The sequence below is a fragment of the Ostrinia nubilalis genome, chromosome 15 (genome assembly GCF_963855985.1).
Source record: "Ostrinia nubilalis chromosome 15, ilOstNubi1.1, whole genome shotgun sequence".
Classification (NCBI taxonomy): domain Eukaryota; kingdom Metazoa; phylum Arthropoda; class Insecta; order Lepidoptera; family Crambidae; genus Ostrinia; species Ostrinia nubilalis.
This window is the reverse complement of record NC_087102.1, coordinates 766731-790078: the sequence shown is the minus strand read 5'-3', so window position 1 is coordinate 790078 and position 23348 is coordinate 766731. Positions and strand designations below refer to the sequence as shown.

At 36.4% G+C, this 23348-nt stretch overlaps 1 protein-coding gene across 1 annotated transcript in view; it reads right to left on the bottom strand.

Moving 5' to 3' along the window:
• Positions 1-14029, bottom strand: part of LOC135078672 (probable 3-hydroxyacyl-CoA dehydrogenase B0272.3) — a 152514-nt gene extending 138485 nt beyond the window's left edge. Inside the window, exon 1 of the mRNA XM_063973216.1 lies at positions 14024-14029. The gene's annotated coding sequence lies outside the window, so the exon portion shown is untranslated. The remainder of the gene's footprint in view (positions 1-14023) is intronic.
• Positions 14030-23348: the final 9319 nt, after the last annotated feature.

Genomic DNA, 23348 nt, shown 5'->3' with positions numbered 1-23348 from the left:
AATTAAAGATTTTATCTGCTGAACTAAACACAATATAATATATGATAATATTTTTGTATTTACGGCCAACAAATAAACACAAAAAAGATAAATAGCGATAGTATCGAAAGTTTCTTACCTTGAATAAAATCCAATTAGATCGATGTTGATACACAAACAACACAACACGACACCTCGGTGTACTCACTCCAAACAATGCACTTCATCCATCAGATATGTTTGAAAACGTTACACTCACTCTCATTGTCCGCTCATCGTTTTGCACAACACTGAATCCACATCACTAGTTTCTAATATTTATCTCCAAAAGACAAATTCCAATACACTTATTCACAAAAAAAAAAAACTCGAAATTCAAAAAGAGAATCGGAACGTGAAAACACGGACACATCCAAAGCCTTCGGCAGTTTCGCCCGGACTGACGCGTGGCGGCGCCACCGCTCAGCGCGCGCGCAGCTTTACATCCTCCGTCTCTTTCCCGCGCTCGCCGCGCCGATACATCTGAAAAAGACAGGTATGATTAATAGATGCAACGCCGATGACGAGCGAAAGCTCCTTGATGGACAAAAAGTTGATTTGTAATTTTATAAAGAGGTTGGCATTTCGGACGAGGGCCAATCGTGTCGGCCACAATGTGCACCTTGCTTGTACAAACACGAGCGTTGCGCAACGCGATGTTCGAGATAAAACGACGCACAATGACTCGTTCATGGTCGGTTTACTTTGATTTTGAATCCATTTAGCACTTTTATGGAAATGTAATACAATAGATTGGTTGTTACTCTATTGTTGAAGGTGGAATGTTGTTAATCAATTGGTTTTTAGTTTGATTAGGTGCCGTAAAGTATTTTGTTTCTACATAACTGATTAAATACATACACAGGAAATGAATCCTAATATATCAAGTAATTTTGCGTAAAAGTGAAAATGTTCAAAAATATTTTGTTGTTTCTAAATTCTTTAAAACACTTTATGTATTTTATTATTCATAAAAACTTCAAGGGCCAATATCGTTGAAATACATAGTTTAGCTACAACATCGCATTTATTGAACGCAGTAAATTACCGTGAGTTTTTACTCATTTTATAAACAGTTCGTAAAGTCGTCGCTATAAATCCGTCTGGCAACGCACGAAACGTTTTACGGCACTTATAGTTAATAAATAAAATGCCAAGTAGCTGGAAAAAGTGTAATAACCACTATTAGAGGCATTCCACAAAAACTGTGGCGACACCGACCGCACCGCGTTAAGGTATATTCACATAGGTATGTAGTGTGCTCAAAGTTGTATCATGATCGGGAACTCTATCCCATTCGAGACATTATTGGCAAGGTTCTCGAATGTTTGTATTGATCAGAAATATTAGGGAACGATACCGGGAATGTTATGAACTAGGGATTAATCCAGAAATGCATGCTAAATGCAAACGTAAGTATGAGGAATCCTTATGAGAGAAATACAGGCAAGCTAGAAAAAAAAAGAAATGCATTTCAATAAAACAATGCATGGCCTTTTTCACATACATCGTACTGTATCTAAAGAGCATTAGAGTTACTTATTCCTTCATATACCTGGTCGGTCTACGCGAAGTCTTTGCACGCACCATGTGAACGTACCTTTACTCTGCGGTTTTCTCGCCGCTACTGAGCGCTAAATCACTCTATCTCTAACGGCCGTGCAAGAGATAATGTATGCGCTTCAGTCGCAAATAGACAAGCTCGGAATGGATTAACTGGCCTATAATCAAGCAGTAAAGTGATATCAAGCTTATACTTTAAAGTGCAGACTTGATAGAAAATAAACCTGATACAGTCGTTACGGCTTCAAAATTATTTCCATCTCACTCAATGAGTTGAAAACGATTTATGGGAACCGATAGGTGGACCAACCTCTTTTTGATATTGTCTATGTTTTTATACTTTTTTTACTCTTTTTGATACCTTTTGTTTCTAGTTTTGAAGAATATGTTTTTGATAGCCGTTGTGGGCATATATTGCAGAAATACACCTTTATATAAAACGAAGGAATTTTCTTATTTCAGCACGACCGAGCGGCTGTCCGCTACAATGATGATAATAAATATGATCAAGTAGTATAACAAAAACAACGCTCGAATCTCTGTTAGAGATTCTGCCCTGTAATTACAGGTACAGACAGACCAATTGGTCTAAATATTGAATTCAACGAATCAATAGCTTCAAACCCTATGCTTGGATTGAATCCAGTTTTGAACTCGTTCTGTCATATGCACCATTCATGTTCATAGATTTGCATATTTGATTGCTTGATTCGTGTACAGGTAATTTTTTTCTCTAAGATATTTATTATTATGGTCAGTGAAGCCTCAGCCTTCGTAGCAAGTTTGAATCCAAGCCCGAAACAATAGATCATTCCAATAATTCAAAAGTCCGATGCGCACGCTTCGGCAGTACTAGAGTAATATTTTATCGAGCCGTCATAACTGCGCTATTGCATTTCTAGTGGTGAGGTAAAAGGCTATTGTTCTGACTTCCTGGACAAAAGATTCTTATATAGAAATAATAGATAATATTACGATGTTGACCACACAATAATATGAGAGGATTCCGTACACAGACTAAAACTTTAAATCACTGAAACCAATCCAACCCAATACCAACAAGTATAACTATAGTACAAAAACAAACCCTCCTATGATCCCATTACTTGTAGTTTCTGTGTTAAAATGCCTTTGAAACTAGAACCTTTTTGAATTTCTCTACATTTCCTTAGATCCCAGAAATGCAAACCCAAAATCTAGTTTTCAGGTCGACAAACTGACTGAGATAGGTAAAAAGCTCGCTGAAAAAGCACTAGCATGTCGTGACTGGTGACGATGAAAGACGTGACGATCGTAGCGATACTGATTTGAAGTTTTATTACCCACAACATCTAAATTTTTTTATCTTTTTTTACCCAAACAAAAAGCACACTTTTTATTTAAAACGTACACGCGCTGTATATTTTTGTACACTAATTTCAGGAATTGCTTTTTCATCATTTTATTAGCTTCAGGAATTGCTTTTTTTATGGAGTCAAAGAATAAAATGTCATTGTCAATCTATTTAATATGATGATGATGTGTTTGTGTTTCTTTTTATGAATAAATCAATAATATGGGAAGGTTATAATAATATTTTAACTTATGTAAGGCGTCCAATAAACTCTAGCATTAAACAATTTCAATTTCAAGATAAGCTAAGGAGATATAATAAATTATAATTAAGTTAGATATACCATACTTATTCCATGTATTACAGTAAAAACGTGTAAATGAATACGATGGACGGAGCAAACAAGGTTCAAAGTAAATGATATGACATTATAAAATAGCTAAAACGTGATCTCGTTAAGACCAGCGCACGCGCATTGACAGACAAAATGGGGAAATTACGGCTATTTCGTATTTGTGGGGAGTGGGTGATTCCGACCTCTAGCTGTAACCACTCGCGACTCCCCTGGTCAAAAGTATTCGATGTTTTTCTATTATGAGAAAGAAGAGAAAGTTGTCAGAAATTCAATGAAAATTCAACATTCGCGTGCGCAAATTCCAAACAATAGAACATCAATGGGCGGTGGCCAGCGGCGTGGTCGCATCATTCAGGCATTAATTTAATTAAAAGGGAAAACGTGAACTAATAATTTTATTGTAGTAACCTATTTATTACACAGGAAATTATTCAGAAAGAGAAATTATTTAGAAAATTGCACATCAATTTGTTTCCCAAAAAAAACTAAACACTTTTTTAAAAGATCCATTGCGATCCTCAGAGCTTTGCAAGTTTCAGTGTATCTTAAAATATCGGCCATGGTGCATAAAGTCTGACACCAGTTATTACCTTACTCGCCGACAGAAGATAACACTGAGATGTACGTCCAAGATTGTTTAACTAGTACGATGAATATTCATTCCTTTAAGTTATACAGCGCCCCAAATAATTATCGGTAATCGGAGTCATTTCCAGCGACGCCGATGAAGTCGTCGGCCTGCTATTTAATTATTGGTGATGTGACTATGGTAATTAACGTGCGCCACTCGTGTGGAATCGCGCCGCCCGCTGGGAGCTAGGGGCGACACTATAGATAAAGGAATATTAAATATGGAGCTACAAGATCAACTCGATGCTCAAGGTAGATCAAAACATGTGATAACTGCTATTAATTTAATTTTAGCAGGTATTTATGACAAACGAGCTCTGCAAGTTGCAGGTCCTTCAAAATGAATGTACTTAAAAAAGGATATTATTTTAATTTACGCTATTTTTGGATTAAAACCCCAACTTTGAACATGCTTAAAGTTGCAAAGGTTTTACGAATACTTCATTTATACGTAAAGCATTAATTGTTCATTCTAGTTAGCTCTAAATACCCTTAAGGGTGGATTCGACCAAACAAGAGTAAATATTAATCTCAAAACAAATCGACAGTTTTCGACATTTTGACATATTTCCCATACCGAAACTGTCAATGTGCCAGTTATACCAGGAGTTACTCTCGGATAAAATTTTGGTCGAAAAACGTCCCTAAATATGGTGAAATTCCCTATTTTGAGCACATTATGACAGCACATCAATCCGAACTGTGTGGCTTCTATGTAGTTATTATGGGTAGGTGCTACAAAAATTGCATAAATTTTCTACGAAACCCGCAACTATTATTACATTAATTGTAGCCACTAAGATGCATGTATCGCTATTAGATTACCAACACACTAATAAGCCTTCGTATAATAATAACCCAGAACAAGTTAGTTCTGTCCACAACCAGCAGATAGTTGTCATCGTGCGCAAGAGCAAGCGACCGCGGATCAATTACCGGCTTCGATACGCTCCGCAATTTGCGAACATAACAATAATCGTATAAATGCTTCTACATTATTACATTCTAGGTTTACTTATGAATTAGACAAATAGGTTATTATTCAGTAAAAAAAGTAATAGGTAGAGATAAATTTATTCTACGTATAATAAAAACTACCATGAAGTTTTCCATACCACCTCTATGTTAGTTTTTTAGGTGCAGTTTTTTTTTTTTTAAAACCGGCCAAGTGCGAGTCGGACTCGCGCACCGAGGGTTCCGTACAAACCTGCAAGGTTTACAAAGTTCGTTCATTACGACAATCGAGTCATAACTATGGTATTTTTATTGCAAAATGAAATTCATAACATTACAATGGGGAAAGATGCAGGAGCATAAATTTAAGACAAAGATCTCTTTATCGTTTAAGTAATCCTTTATTTTATATTAACACATATCATTTATCTATAATATAACTGAAACACTTATACTAGCCTTGCAGCAGACTTGCGAAAGTTCTTTTATTAAAGTTATTTATTTACTAAGTTTTTAGTCACTATTTAGAAATCTGGTTCAAAAATATTAATTAAGTATTAAATTTGAACCAGACCTGTAAATGGTGACTGAAAAAGGTATGGCGTGTAGTTGCGAGTTTCAAAATATGCGGTATCAATGGTTGTACTTTTGCGTTTTTGCGTTGACTTAGAATTTTTTTTTCACGGGTTAAAGGCAATTAGATCTAAGTATTTGATATGAATTTCAACTTGATAGCTCTACGCGTTCATGAGGAAAAAAGTAATAAGTTTATATTTATTAAAAAATATATATTTTGTAATGTAACTAAAAATTTAAGGTTTTCGGAATTTTTCCTTTATGTGTGCTATAAAACGTTGCTTCATGCCAAATTTCAAGATTCTAGGTCGACTGGAAGTACCCTTTAGGTTTTGATTCCCTTGCGAGTACTTGCGAGTTTCAAAATATGCAGCTTAAATTGTTGTTTCTTTTGATTGCGTTGACATAGAATTTTGATTTTGTTACAGCTTAAAGGTATTATAGACCTGAGTATTTGGTATGAATTTCAATTTAATACCTCTACGCGTTTATGAGGAAATGGGTAGTAAGTTTAAAATTATTAAAAAAAAATAATTATGTGATGTAACTAAAAATTTATGGTTTTCGTAATTTTTCCTTTATCTATGCTATAAGACGTTGCTTCGTACCAAATTTCAAGATTCTGAGTTCACGGGAAGCACCCTGTAGGTTTTGATTCCCTTGCAAGTGTCGAAAATTTGCGGCATAAACGGCTGTATCTTTTGATTGCGTTGGCTTAGAAGTTTGATTTTTTCACAGCTTCAAGGGACAGTAGACCTGAGTAATTGATATAAATTTCAGCTTCATACCTCCACGCGTTCCTGAGAAAAAGGGTCTTGACAGACGGACGGACGGACGGACAGACGGACAACAAAGTGATCCTATAAGGGTTCAGTTTTTTCCTTTTGAGGTACGGAACCCTAAAAATAAACAGTAATATTTAAATCACGTCTCGCATATCATTCAATTGCATTAATTAAATGCTGTTTCCACAGGCAAAATCTTTTTTCAAGCACAGGAATACTTATCCTTACCTGAGGCATTGACAAAATAAAATAGTTTATTCAGTACAAAGGCCCTTTCCAGGGCACTTATACACGTCCCAAATATAGCTTGCCCTACCACCACTTCTGGACAACTTATGGGCTGGTGCTGAGAAGAAGTGGCGGAAGAAACTCAGTCACCTGAGATAGATTTGTCACAGACAAAGAATTTAGTATATTTTGATAGCATTTAACACAGACTTAGTACATCCATTTATACGTAAAATCTGAACAAGTCTACGTTTCCTTCATAACTTTTCAATTCAACAAAATGGAATCCACGTTTAATGACTTGTTTCAACATAGTCTTCGAACTGAAATTTCAATACTCCGAAGTAGTTACGCGTAATTGGAAGAATCGATCGACCGATAACTTCTCGCTAATCGATTACGACGACTACATTATTATCGGACCACCCAATCGTATGAATCAACAATTACAAACAATTGTTCAGTATTATACACATACATACTAGAACAACACTTATTTCTGAAAGTTAATAAAGGAGTCTTAAAAAGCTAACTTAGGAAAAACTAGTTTTAATAGTTTTTTTCAAAGATCAAATTCTGCAGTTTTAGTTTTTATGAAAATAGGCTTAAGCATTTCAGCATTTTTTTGTTATTTCTTATTAAATAGTTTTTGATTTGTCAATCACGTACACTTGACTGATTCAAGTTGTTAACTTACCCTTTAACTGCTACTATCAAAAAAATGCTACTTTTTATCCCATAAGCCTAAAAATATCAAATTCGAAATCCCCGTCCCCGGTGGCCAAAAGCATCAAACCGATCCGATCATTTCGGATTTAGCCCGCGCGTATCATAGCAACCCACTGTGCAGCGAGCATGGCAGCAGCTCGGCCGACTGTCAAATAAATCTCACCAGCGGTAGCTGTGCCGCTGATAATCGATCCTACATAAACCCTCGGGACAATGGATCCGACTTCACAAATTGATAGAGGCTCGAGTTTCATTGAGTGTTTATTCGGCGTTAAAGACTGGCTTGGTTTGTCTTTAGTTGTACCTACCTATCAACAGCTCTTATCGTATCGAAAATCTAGGCTCAATTTGTCTTTAGTAAAAAATTAAAACGATTTCAGAACAATTGATGGAGCTGAAATTACCTACTTAGTATAAAATATTTAATTGATTGTATCGTTTTGTGAATCTTCACCGATTTCTTGCCAAAAAGTTGAATGGCCAATTTGAATTACAAACCTAGCTTACAACCATACAACAGTTGTATAATTTTATTGACTCAAAACTTGTTTAGAGCGACACACAAAACGAAGAAAATCTTAACGTACGAAACACAATTCAACGCCCACACCTCAGTGTAAGGTTCTACAAAGTTAGATATTTTTATGGAATCCAATACGAGTATAACAACATCAAAATCGATACCTTCGACATATTAGACACTCAAATGGTAGGCCCACTCTGTAAAAGCACAGGCTCTAAAAATTATTAAGCCAAATAAATGCACAACAATCCTAGTTAACTTTTGTAATTTTTCATACAAGAGTGGGTAAACGAGCTTACACTAACCCTGACAGTCAGAAGAATAGAAACTACACATACGTAAGGACGATCGATCCAATGTCTGAATCGCCAGGCTAGTGTGGCATTTTCCATGGATAATTGCTTGCCAAATAGGTGATCCATTGCTCCGTTGCTTGTTCTTGCTGGTAGAGCCTACTTAATCTTCCTCATTTTCCTAGAGTCGCGTCGCGCGTCGCCTATCGCATTTCAAATCGGCCGCCCGGTGGGCCGGAGTGTCAAAACGATTACTCTCGGATTACATTTTAGTCCAGCCCGCGCGTCGGGAGCCACTGTGCGATCGACAAACTGTCAGGTTTATTAATTAAACCAGGGTGAAAAGGATACACGTGGGATATTGTGATTTGTGCTAGAAAATATTAATTCACAAATATTGCTTGTTTCAGTCGTCTGTTATATTGTGGCCAAATGGCGGATATAGTTGAAAAAATTGTTTACCATTTAAAAACAAATTCTTTGATTGCCTATCTATGGGTACTTCTCATTTACACTCAAATTTGATGGTCACACAATAATAGTTCATAAACGGTATAAGTTAGAACAATAACTTTGAAATCAGATGATAAAATATCTATTTAGCTACATACAAAATAAATTTTATCGTAATAGAAGCATAAATAATACGAAAACATCACATGAAACGATAAAAAACGGGGTCATTTTTCGCGTTCTCATCGTGTCACACCTTCGGTTGCAATGAAACATTTGGTTACTGCATTCACAATTTTCATTCAATTTGTGTGTAGCATATACTAAAATCATCGTAATTAAATATACTTTCCACACAATAGTCAACAAAATATCTTCATATAATTATTTCGAATTGAGAAAGCAAAATATGTTGGTCACACGATTTTAGGTACCTAAAATTTTGAGTAATAATACAAGATTGCCGTTAAACCGAACACCAACAACCAATCACAGCGTTCTATTTGGTTAACGTCAGTCGCGCTCCGGCCATTGGGAAGGTGAGATAGGTCGATCGTCGCTCCGTGAAAAAAATACGTAACTTTTTGTGATTATCCATAGACATACCGTCGCTTGCTTGAACAATGTTTTCTACCTCTAAAATTAAAACAATTTAATTGAAACTTAGGCCATTGAAAACTTAACATGTTAGACTTATTTGTGTAGTATTCGACTTGAACCGTTAAATTCAAATTTAAGGATAATTCATAAAAAACTAAAATTTTCGTCACCTTCGTGGCATCACCTTCGTGGTGTTTTATACACGAAGGTGATTTTAGGCCACGAAAGTGATTTCTTGCTTTGGTTTATTTTAAAATATAGTGACTGGTGTTTATGTTTTTACAATATTTTAATAACTAATAAATTATACCTGGTAAGTACTCGTAGAGTTCAGTAAATCAATAAAAAAATAAGGGCCTCGTATTTTTGTTGTCTGTCTGACTGTATGTATGTCTGTATATGTGACTGTGTATTTGTTTGTAAGATAAATGGCAATGCCAGATTTTGTATGGAAGGTGGCGTCTCCTTTTTTCGCGCGGCCAACGACAAAACCTTATTTTTCGATTACAAAATAGTGTAATAAACCAAATTTACTATGACATGTATACCTCTAAACTCAGTCTGAACTGAGTTACAAGCATTAGAAGTTTCATGATTTTACATACTAGGTTTGCTTTCTGCGTGCAAGCTTTGTAAGAAATTGCAACAAAATAGTGACATTTTATGTGTAAACAAACAATAACATCAATTATAGGCTCCAGCCATCAGTGTGGAGCAGAATCAGCGCAATAAAAAAAGACGTCACTATTTTGTTGCAATTTCTTACAAAACTTGCGCGCAAAAAGCAAATCGTAGTATGTAAAACATCAAACTTCTAATGCTCGTAACTCAGTTCAGACTGAGTTTAGAGGTATACATGTCATAGTAAGTTTGGTTTATAACACTATTTTGTAACCAAAAAACATGGTTAGGTCGATGGCCGCGCGAAAAAAAAAGACGCCAATTTCTGGCATTGTTTTTTAATCTGAAGTTTGAGTTAAAAGTTGTACAACAAAAATACGAGGCCCTCTGGCCTCAATAAAAATATATTTTTGTTGAGGGACTGATAATCAGTTAAAGCTCTTTTTTATTGAGGTACTGATAATCCTTTTTTTGCTTCTTTAGCATTTCAGAATGCCACCAGTGTCAACCTTAAAACCAATTGCGTAGAATCTTGTAACTTAGTAGGTGACGTTATCGGTAAAATTTTATCTTGTATTTAGGTAGGTACCTATTTATATTATGTTATTGCTATTTATCTATGAAAATAAGACAAAATATATGTTTTATAAACACTTAAGAGTCATTTACAGTAGTAAAGTTTGAAAAAATTATTGCTGTGAAGTACAGAATCACTTTCGTGGCATCAAAAAATTCAAAACGTTAAAGCTTCCAAACGAGACTCACTAGTTTACTGATTTACTGAGAATACAATCTTCACATCAAGCGCTACAATTTTTGTTTACAAAAAGTTGAAATAAGTTAGAAATAAAATTTGCCACGAAGGTGACGATGAGAACCGTGGCGATGAGAAATAGCCCTATAAAAATATTATGATAATAGTTGACTATTTTGTCAACTTTTCTAAAAAGCTCGTAAATCTCATATCGAATACATTAATATAAGAGGACAAGTATATAAACATGTCAAATATAATTTAGACATCCGACGCCATTGTCGATTTGGACGTAAAAAAGCTATAAAAACGTCTTTTAACAAAGATTTAAGTTCGTCGTGTCTCTTAAATTCTTTAAACTGGTAATGATATAACTAATTAGGTATGTAAATTGACTGTGAATATTTCTTTTGTCTTTTAAGATTCGTCCTAATAACTATCCGATATATAAATTACTATTAGTGAGTAACTCTTAAAACGAAAGTGAACTTAATACCGTGGACTGAAATTTAAGTTCATAACGTTCCATAATTCATTAGGATTTGAAAAAATCTGGTTATGTAATGTTTATGGCACGATATAAAATATTGAAAAGGGATCTCTAATACCTACTAAGAATGAAATAAGCCCACACTAATTGATCAAATTGTGCATTTAGATAAATTGTTGAATCTATCTATCATCATTCATCGCCATTTTGCTTACATCATCAAATAAATAATATTATTTAAAGTTTCATTCCAATCATTCGAGTTGTTAAATACAAAATAAATATCATAAACTAAGAAGAATCGACTATTTCAAAGCCAAACCAAACTGCAGCCACTTTATGGAGTTAGAATAGCTTAGAGAGATAAATTGGAATTACGTTTTACATTTATTTAGGGTTTTAACAGCGTTAAGGTTCTTTAATTCCCACACAACGGGATTAGGGCTGTCAACAGGTAAGCTTATTTAGATTTCTAAGTTGCTTTTAATAGTACTTTTGCCATATCAAATTGTTATAAGTACAAACATAACGGAAAAACATTAACTATGTTTAAGACTCTTCTCAAACACAGGAACTTAATTTTACCGTATTTTTGCTAACGAAAACTTACGGGAAAAACTAATCCGTTTGTTTTTACCTATATTAGTCATCAAGTAATATTTTTTGAAATTAAATGTACACACGGCCACAATGTTAACTATCCATTTCCGTTTTTGCTCTCGCTCTCATCAAATGGTGATTCTTTGCGATAGAACGAGACGACATGACAGGCAATGGATAGTTAACACTGTTGCCGATGGTACAACAAGCTAGTTTTCTCAAACAATTTCCAGCAGCCCTGAGCCGCTCATAGGTGGGCGCGTAATATTTATCGGTCCCGATGGGATCGGCTTGAATTAGAGCTGTCCATTAGCACCGATTAATTAAAACTTTTGCTTTTATCTCACTCGCCACCGCGTTTATACTACATCCGATAGAGCTGGGAGTCGATATTGAGAAGCTTTTACGTTTCCATACACAAACCTTGCTTTTCCTATATGAATTAGTGAAGAGAAACAATCGGCAACTTTATCATTATCTAAAGTATGTTTATGACTATCGATATATTCAAAGCGAGAATGAACAGGCATTTACTAGGCAAGTATGTAGTATGTACCGCCCTAGACTGCATCTCACTTAACATCAGGCGTGGTTGCGGTCAGATGCCTGCCTTTTGCTACGAAAAAGCCTATCTATACACGAGTATCGTATCTTTTAACGGAAAGATCATTGTGTATAATAGCTTCAACAAAGGTTCTAATTTTAACCAACAACGCAGCCGATACCCGAGCGACCGGTTCTGGCATCATTAGCGTTGTCTCGTACGACGCGTTTCCATAGACAATGGACGCGCCATAAAATTTGATAACCACAAAAAGTTCGCATAAAATTGAGCAATCATCGCTTTCCAAATTTTTAATTGTCTTAACGGGAAAACTGTTTGTTGAGACGAAGCGATATTAAGAATAAAATAAAAAACAGAAAGCTCACAGTCTTCTTAAGTCTCAAAACTTATTATACAGGAATGTTTTGCACAAATTACATACTATAGGCATCGAGATTGTTCTTTGAGAGAACTTACCCGTACACGAGCCGTACATTTACTATTTCATCAAGGTGTGACGTCTGATTGATCTTTACACTGAACCTATATTTTTATGTCATTTAAACTGCCTGTCTCCAAAGGACTACAAACTCGCTGAAACAATAAGAAGAACTGGATCATTATCCAGCAGATGGTCTAGGGAAGATGTTTGTCCAGTCCTAACTAGAAGTTGGATAAGACCTAGCGTTAGGAAAAACCTACGAGTACGAGCATCACTCCTAGTGACTCTAGAGTGCTGAAATACTTGTTTTAGAAACTGACTATCTTACTCGTTCATGAAACCTGAGACTTCTGTATTTACTTACGCTATGTTATCGCGATAAATATGAATGGACTAATAGTTGTTATTCACAAGCAAATTGTTTGTTCCACGCTTATTTGCTACGGTGTGATCCTGAGTGGGGGCGTGACCTTACGATAGGCAACGCACATTACGACTTACATTGCAAGACCGTGAAGTTACGATGATATTGGGCAAATACACAACCTTGAAGACTTAGTGAATCGATAGTAGTGCTCGAGGAACCTCGAGGCAACTGGTCGGGTCGGTTCGAAAAAATGAATCGGTTACGTCGCTCCTGGCTAGGTTCAGTAATTTGACTACCTCTACAACAAAAAAGGGTTGTAGAATGCTCTCAAATATATTTCAAGCATTCTCAAATTATGTGAAAATATTGTAAATTAATGAACGAATGTAATAATATGCCTATTGAACTAGAAGAGCTTCTGTGTACCTTTAAAATAAGGTCTAAACTATTCTCAATGCACGAAAACTCTGGCTATAGTATTAGATTCTGAGTTTCTGGGATCATTCAAAGACGTGAAAGATAGATGAATAAATCACATCAGTCATTTCAGAACGTTTTAAACACCGGAGTGTGGGGTATCAAATAGGATAAAAAATACTAATCAGATCAGTTTCACAACAGTTTTTTGTGACCCTAGAGAGTTGCCGCAAGTTGTAGAAGCCACCTGCAGCTATTGAGCCTATTACACCTACCTAAAGCACCGTTAAAAGCATTGTTAAACGCACGCGCCCCGCTGCGGCCCGACGCGGAACCAATCGAGAGCGCGTGACGTCGGTCGTGCGAACATACCTTTAGGGACGCCTTAGATTCGTTGATTGAAATCTATACGGCTCAGTATGAAGTACCCATTAGGGCTATTATTGCTTCAACAATCACTTACACACGACAGAACATCCGTAACATACTGACCTTGAAAACGCTATTTAGGAAAGCGTATAATCAAGATAAATACTGTGGCAACCTGTTATTGAACGAATTAAAGCAATCACTACAATTTATGAGCAACAATAGTATGAATCCAGAATTTTAATGTCTGTTAAAAATAAACCTATAATTTAAACATTATTACCTAACTATAAAATTATTTTTCGATAACCTTTGCAAAAGCTCGGCGCGGAATGTGAACTTATTTATCAAAGGCTAAGACCTTAATTCCCATCGCAGAGCACTTTGTACTGTCAAACCCAATCCGAATTTACGGCTTTTCTGAACTAAGCCCAACAGACTGATTTTCCAGGTCCTTCTATCTTTCGTCTCCTTCCAACTCAGAAGCTTATTCGTAAGGTAGAGCAGGAAGGCACTAACGTTCTGAACGGTTTATGTCTTCATTTAGCCGAAGATGGGGATTTTACGAGCGCATTTATATTGAACATAAAAGAGGATTAATATTTTGTCAATTTTCACGACAGCAATAAAATAAGCAATGTTCGTAATGGAATTTAAATTGTTGGAAGTAATCTGTAAATAATATTTCCTGTGCAGGAAATGAATATCTTACATAAAAATAAAGAATTTAGGCTTGAAGTTACTATTTATTCTGAAGGCTTCTTTAGTAAATTCTGCTTAGTTTAATGAAGTATGGAGATAATCGTGGTTACTATTGACTTTTGAACGCCACATTTCGTATTTAAATCGTAAAACGTGTGAATAAATTAAAGATCGCCATTGTAAATGGCGGAAGATCGCCGCAAAGTTCTGTTACGTAGCTGTTCCTTAATCCACTGAATACTCCCATTTCGCGTAATGATCACGATTCACGACCACACTACAGTATAGACTGTGAATCTATATTCATTATATTTTACAGTCTCATGAATATGAATCACGTAATCATATGCTTATTTGAGTCTATTACTTATAACATAAACGGATACATACGGATTATTTAACAAATGAATATTGCTTCTTTTATTTATTTGTACAAAACACTGTTAACACTTTTACGAGTTGTTGTTATTATAAAACTGCAGTTAACAATAACAAATTCACATCTCTAAACATGATTTTTTCTATGATTTGTTAATTGAACTACACGGAGCAAGTGTTCTATCTTTATCTTACTTTAACTTTGACAAAGGTCAAAAATCTGTCAAACTCTATACAAAAAGCACCGGTTATTGTTATTGTTACGGCTAAAATAAGGTGGTGCAACTCAGCCTTAGCTTTTAACTCATAAACTTTATTTTCCTAAATCCACGGCTTCGAGCTGAGGCTAGTCAGCAAGCCTATTTTATCATCGATCACATCTACGTCCTTTGGTTAGATAGTAATCTGGAGCTAGCTCAGGCAAAAGTGAGCACAAAACGCCCACCTATAAGATTATTGTGACGATAGGCAAAGTAGCTGCCTGCGAAAGTAAAAGAAAAACACCACCAAAGCATTCCAGTGGTGTGACGTATTGCTCTACTGGATAAAATTGATCATATAGAGTTGGCTGTATTTTTTATCGTGCTGAACAAAACTTAATTAATTTCACATCCATGATAAATTAATGATCTTTTTTTTTCTTCTTGTCGTGTCGACAACAAACCCTATACAGTGTCAGCCCAAAACTCCGCTACAAGAGTGGCGTTGTCAGTAGCATTCGTTAATTCTTCCTGCGTGCAGTTGTTCTTTTTTTAAGGTATTCAAAATACAGTACGTTTCAAAAAGACAAAAGATGATGATTATCATAAAATAAAACCAAATGTTAGTTTAATAACATAATGAGACATGGCTAAATGCAAGATGAATAGCCTTCTTCAGCACCGTTGAAAGCCTTCGTGACACGTTAATTATATCATCAGTGTCAATCATCATCGAATTGGAGGTGATTAATGATACGCGCTAACGATACATCAACTTGTTGCAACGAGAACATACATCTGTACCGAGCGGTGAAGTGATAGGAGTTGAAAGTTAAAACGACTAGACAGCAGCATTATGGCAATTAAATAAAAAAAGGCCTTTAACACTGTACAGTGGCAGAGTTTTTAAGTTAAATTGAAAATGTCTGTAATTTTATCACAAAAAGTTATTTGAAATAAATCAATCATCTACTCTATCTTTATTATTTTGGTCAATGACTCTATTAAATTCTATGATAACTTTGTTTTATTGAAATAATTTCCAAAATCGATCAAAACCCATGTCCGCAAATAAAAATTATTTGATTTGATAAAAATCAATTATCTTCTAAACAACGCTACACTTTATTAGCGTTCAAAGCAATAAACACAAAACAATCACTACTATCTCCCAAATTAAACAACAATGCGTAGTTATCAAGAGAAAATTAGTTGCGAGTCGGCCAACAACATTTCTCCAGTGGATATTACCATACAAACTGGTTTCACACAAGATACTAAAGTAACACTGTTATGGCGAAAGAGAGTAAGTACTGCTGGTTTTTACTACTCTGTAATGAGCTCGGGCTACTTAACAACATGCCTATTCTATTAGATTAGTGGTCAATAGACAGCTTCTGATCTAATTTCTTTTTCAACCATCTCACCAATTATCTAGCCTCAAATTAAGCCGAGTACACAGTAATCATATACTATACATATTGTTTATCTGTTATAGTATCTAATAATGGTGTACATCAGTACCAGAGACACACAAGATCAAATATTTTCGACGATTAACTTTGTTATGGGTTTAGCGCTTACGGGAGGGTGTTTTGGACTTCAAATGCAAAATGTCAAATTCATAAAAATCTTAACCCTAACTTAACCTAAACCTTAAGGATATTTGTATGCTCTGTTACATCATAGAATCTTCCGTACCGCTATGTTAGAGTCATAATAATATGACAAATAATTAACGACTTAAATAAAACCCTATTGCCTCATTTCCTTGCCATATCGAGAAATAGTGTAGTTTATTTCCTCCTCCTTCCTGACTTTCAGTGATAATTGTGCTTTTTACAAGCTATGTTATCATCTCGCGGTGGCTTTCAAGTTTCAATGGATCCAAGGCGATAGGGCGCAGTCTCCGCGGCGACCTCAAAGTGAACCGATTGGCCATTTCCCGAGTCAATCGTAAGTTAAATTGGTGTGTAGACTTAGGTTGTTATAAATTCAGTATCTACTAGAAATTCGATGAAATTGCTAACTTCAGGCTTCGTAAAGTAGAAATATGCCCTACCTGAAACACCTATTGTAATGCTGAAACTGTCCAATTCACTCGATAGAGGGACATGTGGTCTTAACTTTAATCAAACGAACATTCGGCAAACACCTGTAAATGTGTAATCGCGGTTAACTGCGCCGGATGTAACACTTCTCTGCAAAATGTTTCCAATGTAATTTACCACCTCTCACCAAATATTTAGCAAATGAAATCTCAAGGTGTCGAATGTTAACAATAAACATTTTCGACTGTGTCTCTCTCTTAGAGATAATACGAGTAAGAGAGACAAAAGAAAGTGGCGTAGTATTCGTTTTGTAGAGTAGAGCCCGCAGGTGCGATGTTTCGTGGGAGAAAGCCTTCGATTGTTATCTGGAAGATATTTACCGCTTGTCCGCTGTTTGTGGCTTTGTAAATTAAAAAGGGCATTTGAGAGACTTGTACGCAGTAAAAAAATAATTAATGTTTACACGACTACTCGTGTAAGTCTAATGAGCCAGCTTCCCGGGTGAGTTAAGCCTCAAATTAGAGTAATCCAGTGGCCAGATAGTAGGTCTTTTTTAATTGAGTACGGGATTACCGCCCCTAAAAACATGATAAGCTAGACATAGCTAGCTCTTTAAGACCGTGTAGCTTACATATTAAATTCTTAACCTATCTGGATATCACAACACTTAACACTAGCACTAACCCATTTGGCAAAATGGCATTCGTTTTATTCCAATGTAGGTATTGCGGTAAAAAAATAACCAGACTTTTATAAATAAGACTATTTGACAGGTAGCCCCAATGAACTCCCTTGAGTCTGGCTGTAATTCTCTCCATCATCATTAAACTCACAGCTTATGACTCTAGAAGTCAAAAGTGCTGTAAGTGTGACTTAATTCATTAGATTAAATCGTAGGCGTGTCATTACAAGAGATCGTGTTACATCTGCACAAACGCGTTAATTGGTGCATTCATTAATCACCATTCCTTTTCACTAAGAATAAAACTGTGGGAACTGAATACCTGGGGGATTAATTAGAAACAATTATTGCACTGTTAATTTTATTTCTCTGGGTAGGTATGAAGATGGATGGAGTGCGATAAAGATCATGAGGCTAGGTTGAGCTTCATAATCAATCCAGTGTGTTTTAACTACCACCTGCGTGTGTGTTCGCTCGTATGAATTTTACTGACACAGAAAGTCTGGGAATAATAACACGATAAACGTTCTGAAACTCTAAATTTTTGTAATATGTAAATTATTTAATATTTTATGCCTAATTTTCACTTTCTAATTAAAATCGCAAGTAACTAATGAGAAGAAAAGGTTTCACTAATTTCATCAGGACTACTTCCACCGATACTAGTCAGAACTAAGGCTCTTCTGGTGTTCAGATGACTTTCAAGCATTTTCAGCATCAAATAACCGTGGCAACCTATAATTAAGGCAGCACTTAGATTAAGTTAAATACGTTGTAAATATTGATTGTCTTCCAGTGTATGTCTTGTTGGTTGTCCTATTAAATAAATAAAATAAATAAATCAGCTTTTTAATGCCACAATCGCGTCATCCCTATCTTTCATTCCCCTGTCAGCACTAGGATAAGCGTGAAAGGCGTATAAAGCCGAATTCGTTATAATCTTCCAAGCTGCGCAGGCGCATAGTCCGTGCACCCTAGGGCGGCGGCTGCATAATGGCCATTGGTTACACTGATGTATGACTAGATTCCGGCTGTCTGCTCTTGCGAGTTTAGTGTTGTGTATAATATCTGCGGATGCTTCAAGATTACAAATATGTATTTAGCGAGCACATAACTAATATAAAGTAGGTAATATAGGATAGATAAGTGTTCCTTACTGTAGCATCACACAAAAGTAAAAACACCAGGAACAATAGTTTTTACTCATTGGCTTAGGAACTTTATTTCATCAAATAAATAAGTTTATTTTGCAAAATAAAAAGCTATTTCACACGTCCCAGTATTACATTGACCCTGCCATTGCTACGGGAGAACAAATGTCAGCGCTCAGAAGAGCAATTAAAGACAATAAGATGCGTAGGTCAAAGTTCAAACCTCACGAAGAATACCCTCAAAATTTACCTACTATCCAGTCTGTAATCACTGTACCCTACGGAAATAGTACGACAAAAGTTTTCCTTCAACTTAATTTTATTAGCTTTATTAGATCCAAATCACAAATTACCCATTCTTCCCAAATTCCTCTAGTCACTTCCGGTACAATTCATAATTCTCATATTACACGCCATGACTGGTGGTATGGGGTCTATTATGTAATTGGGACCCTAATTGGGGGGTCCGTTACCCATAGATACCGATAGTTATTGTTCTAATGTGATACTTCAAGTGGTATGGAATTTGGTGGATCATCAGTTATTTTTTCTTCAGGTTGAGTCCAACCGCTCGCGCTCTATCATGTTTCAAAGATCAAGTTTTGTATTGTGTAGCAAAATTTCTAGAAAAGGTCAAAATACTGTGGAATGACGTCCCATAACTGATCTTGTTAATAAAAGTGGCATACTGGCTCACAAAATGTGTCTCAAACTCATGGAAACTTATAGATAGAGACGTAATGTGTTAGCAATAGCAATAATTAGCTGCTCAAATGTAATCATTAGATTGATCTCGACCCGCGTTAATCATCGTCGCGTCGTTAAGCTCGCGGTGCACCACCAGTATAGCTCATTAGCCGCCTAACTGCTCGTTAACTTTCTAACGTGTCACCGGCCGCGGTGTCTCGCACACTAAATGCGCGTGAGTTAAGACATAGAGCAGATGATTCGAGTAAAAAAGGTAAGAAAATTGCATATTTATTTATATCAGCGATTAGAGCTGATATTTTCATTTCTATGCATAGTCAATCCGATCAAAATTATTCGCAAAAAATCAGAATATAAATGGCTATCGTAAAAAAGAGAGATTAGTCTTAGAGAAGAAAAGTCTATTGATTTCAAAGATTGAAATTCAGAGTTTCAACTGTCAAATAGGTCTGAATCTATACTTGACTTTGATTGAAGCTTCTGGGATCTTCAGGGCTGAATTTGACAATCGTCGGATAACTTTTAACTGAAGAATAAGTTTGGCACATTGACAGTTTCAGTATGGAAAATATGACAAAATGACAAGTTTATTATTCAGTTAAAAGATATCTGACTATTGAAAAATCAGCCCTTAGTATGATGGCACTTGTTTTTCTTCCTCTAAGTACACTACGCCACCTATCTCTCAATATACGTGCCCTTATCGGGTGTGCTCGATACGTTATGGGTTGTCAGAACAGTCTTGAGACCAGGATGTCCCCTATCCCGAAGTAAGTTGTATCGTAATTGAAAAGACGTGTCCAAGGGCATGCGGGCAACACGTACAGTTGAGATAAGCTCGTGATAATGACTACATTCTGTTCAGTCTTGATACGAGGCGAGATTAAAACTATGATAGATTATCGACTTTCTGCAAATGAACATAATAGTGATGTGTATTTTGTTTTAATTGAGACAGAATAAATTCAGATCGTTTAAAATATTCTTTATCGCCAAGACGAGCCGGTGAAGCGCAAAGGCCCTATCTACAATTTCTGGAAGCGATTCGTCGATTTTTAAACCCTCAGTGAATAAAATTTTCACCGTACGCCCATAAATGACGTTGGTGAAAGGGCTATGCCACATATTTTGACTAAGTTGTAGAGTTGAAGATTGACTCTACATTAGGTCCCACAACTTTTTCACAGTGCAAGCCATACGGTTCATCTTATCAATATTTTACGTGCAATGTTTTTTGTGGGATCGAATATTACATTTGGATTTTTAAGCTAACCAAGCAAGTCTAAGCCACTTCACATAGTAATCGCTGGCTACAAACGACGCGGCGCGCTCGCGGTCAAGCCGCAGGTCTAAGCTCATAATGATTACATGTTATTTGAATGCTCTGTGCCCGTAATTGTGCCGCTCGTAACACAAGACGAAATTAATACATTCCAGTCCCTTGGATGCCTTCGGAAATATCCGAGGAACGTCCTTAATACGATATTAGCTGGCGCAAGTATGAGAAAGTATCTGAAATAAAGGATAGTGACTCAAGGTACAGGCAATGTTGACTAAAGTAATCGAAGTTCGAACGAATTACTACAGCTGTATTGCTTTTGGTCATGCAATGAAAGAAAGACAAGGTAAAAAGGAGCGTATTGCGTATACTCGCAACAGACTGCAACAGGCTGATGATAATGCAATGAATAACGATAGTATTGATTAGGTAAGGCATATTATTATGCATATTATAAAAACTGAACCTTTTAAAATTATCACAATCCCGATCTTTGAATTCTATAAAAAATATTTGTTACCTTCATAGCTGGCCCAATGATGACGAATAATGTAGAGATAATGTCCACACAAAACGCTGTTATACCGCCACCTGTTATGGAGCCTGACCCTTAAATAGAGTGACTCCTCCCTATCTAAAATAGGTTACATTGTTAGCAGACTATCGATACCCTCATCTCCATTGTTACAATCAAGTGCCCTCGTCCCGCCGCGTCCTATCACTCGCATCGGTCCGTCCAAACCAGAATACGCACCCTCAGGCTACACTCCTGCGCACCTGACCCGACAATCGCGGCCACATCTCAATACCGCAAATACATCGACGATACTCCATCATATCCGTTGTTAAACTCTCTAAGATACAGTGTAATGGATGCGCTATTTGAGAAAGTTTGCAGCTGTGAGTGAAACTTTAGGGGACCGAGTAAGACAATGGCGCAGCCCCAGAACTGGTTTCCTGAGACGAAGGACGTGTGCTGCTAGATGTGTATTACTTAATTAACATTCGGTCAACCGATTGTCTTGTTGGACGTGATTGAACATTAAACATGTAATAAAGTTCTTTTAGTCCGTTACAATTAATCTGACGAGGACGTTTAATCGTAAGAAAGCTCTTTACAACCTTTTTATTAAGAAACTGATTTGGTTTGGCTTTTACAGTTTTCAGTACCTACAAATAATGTCGAATTATTTTATTGTGAAAATTGATTATCCCATGAAAGTACAGATAAAAATATACATACATATTTTTATCTTTTATAATTAGGTGTTTTAATTACACAGGTATAAAGCAAGTAAGTTGTTAAGTACTTCGAAAGAAAGTTACTTAATTATGGACAGAAACTGCAATCACAACATTGTTGCAATTCACAAAAAAGTTACAAACCACATACAATAGGACAGCAAGCGCAGTTAAGAATGTACTTCAAGTACTTAGCGATCGAAACTCGTTTCAGCGAATTTAAGTGCATCCAAAAATGCAGCGAGCGGAGCCTGCAACTGCGCCGATACAATGACATCTGACGAATTGCGCGGGTCGACGACCGAGCCGCAAGCGCCATTCAGCGCGCGCCTTTTTCAAGTTTTTGCGCACGCTCGTATGGATAGAGAACCGACTGGTTTTGTACTCTCTTCCCTTCGGATAATGTCGGTTCTGGGAAACGATAGTTTAACATACAACGCTTCCTTGATTCTTGCGAATAAATTGTTATTTATGACAGTGGACATAAATATACGTTTTTAAATGTGTCGGTGGTCAAACCACCGGGAGCTTGAAATGAGCTTTCTGATTGATTCATGGCCTTGTCTCACAAGACAATACACCTACTCCCACTGGCTAAAAGTTACAAATGTTACGCAGTGGTTCGTAGTGGAATAGTTTGTTTAAAGAACATTAGGTATATTGTAAGTTTTGTTAAAGTTGGCAAATGGAATCTCGCAAGATTCCTATAGTCTGCAAATAGCCGGAAAATAGGCTATCGATTGATCGATATCAAAGATAACTGTGCCCCCTTATCCATTACAATAGATTCTCTTTTACTTTCTGGCAAATTATAGTGTCTTCAAGATGAAATAGACCTTTAACTTTACAAGCTTTTTTTAGATTTCGTAAAAACGAGGTTTAAAACAGAATTAACTCCTATAATATCGTTCTCCACGCCATTACATCAAGGCTGTAAACTTGGGATGCAGGAACTGGTCGTGGGAAGTCAATCAGAGGGTGTCTATCACGGATCTTAATTAAATACGGCGCGCATCGCGGGCTAATCGAGATAATAACGCGACTTAGACGCGTGCGAGAAAATTAGCAACAAAACGGTTTGCTAGTTACCAAGGTTCATACTAAACGATTTTATTGAAGGAACTAGCGGCCGCCCGCGACTACGTACGCGTGGACTCCGTTTTACCTCCTTAGGGATGGAGTTTCGTAAAATCCTTACTTAGCGAATGCCTACGTCATAACATCTACCTGCATGCCAAATTTCAGCCCGATCCGTCCAGTGGTTTGGGCTGTGCGTTGATAGATCACTGTGTCAGTCAGTCACCTTTGAGT